Raw genomic sequence first — 2,323 nt, forward strand, 5'->3', positions numbered from 1 at the left:
CTTACAAGTAGCACATTATCTTGATACTTACAAGTATGATTAGCACATTACCTTTGATACTTTTTGCAGGACAATGGCTCAGCTCAAACCCAACCCCTTTCTGACTATATATTACTCTTCCTACACACTTGACACTGAGAGACACTGTCCTTCAGTGTTACTCCTCTGAAGATGCCTGCCACAGCTGCTGGCGAAATGTCAGGAAAGAAAATACCAAGACCACGGTCACACAGCCGGATAACCTACAAGAACCAATGAACTCTGACGGTGAAAGCCTTCGACAATATTTCCTCTTACTCTTTGAAAACAGGTTTTCAAAGGATGACCTTACTCACCTGTACTGTAGATTTCAGACCTACAACAGGAACAAAAAGTGCTATTTTGCAAACAGTCCCTCTGCAACTAAAGCAGGCCTGTCAGAAGTCATCTTGCATCATTTTCATTAGATAAAAAACAAGGGTTGCCTTACCCCATCCTCAAATAATGATGCTTTTTTTATTTCCATGGTAACACAGTCCTTTTGTGCATACAGGGTTGCTGGCAACAACGAAAGTGCTACAACCAAAAACATGATAGTCTCAGAATAAATGTAGCCCATTCTATGCATAGAAATTGTTTAATATAATACCTTTTCTGATATGTATATTTGTGTTAACTGGCTATATAGTATTTTAGATTATTTAGCGTTTGTGCCAAATACCTAATAAAGTTTCTGTACTGTACTGTTTAATAGCATTATGACACATAATTTGGTTATTGTTTTGTGCTATTCCCTTTGGTAACTTGTCTTAACCGACTGGAATAAAATTTGTAGGAATCGTATCCCTTATCCCAGGGACTCTCGCTCCCAATTTTCAGGTAGATAAAAGAGATATTTGGGAGGCTGGGAGAAAAAACAAATACAACCAAATAGCCAAGAACAGTAAGGTAAGATGGAAGGGGGGGGGAGCAGATTTTGCTACATGCATGCTCTGCTTTTCTACATAAAAAAGAGGTTAACAAAGTGTGTTCTAATTTGATTTTCCTTAATTACATTCTGATCACAAATTTCTAATACAATGTTGATGTTCCCCTTGAAACATTTTACAAGCATACCTCGGAGATATTGCAGGTTCGGTTCCAGACCACTGCAATAAAGCGAATATCACAATAAAGTGAATCACACAAATTCTGAGGTTTCCCTGGGCATATAAAAGTTATGTTTACACTATACTGTAGTCTATTAAGTGAGCAATAGCATTATGTCTAAACAAATGTACTGTAATAATAGTGACAAAGTTTGAAATATTGCGAGAATTACCAAAATGTGGCACAGAGACACTAAACATCACATGAAGCTGCCTTATACTGAATCAGAACCTTGGTCCATCGAAGTCAGTATGGTCAGCTCAGACCAACAGCGGCTCTCCAGGGTCTCAGGTAGAGGTCCTTCCCATCACCTACTTGCCTGGTTCCTTTAATTGGAAATGCCAGGGATTGAACCTGGGACCTTCTGCATAGCAAGCAGATGCTCTACTACTGAGCCACAGCCCCTCTCCATGGGTCTCCAGGGTCTCAGGCTGAGGTCTTTCACTTCACCTACTTGCCTAGCCCTTTAGCTGGAGATGCCGGGGATTGAACCTAGGACCTTCTGCATCCAAGCAGGTGCTCTACCACTGAGCCACAGCCCCTCCCCACAAAGTGAGCACATGCTGTTGGGAAAATGGCGCTGATAGACTTGCTCAAAAATGCAAAATCTGTGAGGCGCAATAAAGCGTGGTATGTCTGTACTGTTCTGTATCATCAACATGACCAAAACTACACAGGAGTTCAATGGAACAGAGTCTCTTATATGAGGTGACAGAATGGTGAGGTGGTAGAACGGACTGCACCACTTCAGATTGCAGGTGAGCAGTTATAGTTGTCAAAGTCCCCCCTAAATTAATAATTTCCTCCAAGGAGAAAAACCAGCATTGCAAGCAAAAGGCTAGAATATAACATTTCTCCCGCGTATACATTTAAAAAATCTGCAGTTTTTTACATGGGAGAGTTTTAAAAAGCAGTCCCCGCAGTTTCAAGTGGTACAGCCCATTCTGCCATTTCAGAATTCCACTTTGTAGGGCTTCTGCTGTTGTGTGTAGACCAGGGCTGAGAACAACTCTTAATCAGAGTTCAATATGTAGGATTAAAGGAAACCAGTAATTTCTTATACCAAAATAGAGTTTATTACATACAAAATCTTCCCCCTGCCATAAATATATACGCACAGCAACTGCTTAAAGAGAAACATTTCATTCAAGTAAATAAAATGCACCATACAGGTTTGTTGTGAGATTTCCTTCCA

The 2,323-nt window shown here is 40.4% G+C and overlaps 1 non-coding gene across 1 annotated transcript; it reads right to left on the reverse strand.

The window, feature by feature from the left end:
- Positions 1-1,461: 1,461 nt before the first annotated feature.
- On the reverse strand, positions 1,462-1,533 carry TRNAS-GCU (transfer RNA serine (anticodon GCU)). The gene has a single exon. It is a non-coding gene; the product is annotated as a tRNA-Ser (tRNA).
- Between the last annotated feature and the right edge of the window lie 790 nt (positions 1,534-2,323).

This window comes from Euleptes europaea, chromosome 9, assembly GCF_029931775.1.
Source record: "Euleptes europaea isolate rEulEur1 chromosome 9, rEulEur1.hap1, whole genome shotgun sequence".
Taxonomy (NCBI): domain Eukaryota; kingdom Metazoa; phylum Chordata; class Lepidosauria; order Squamata; family Sphaerodactylidae; genus Euleptes; species Euleptes europaea.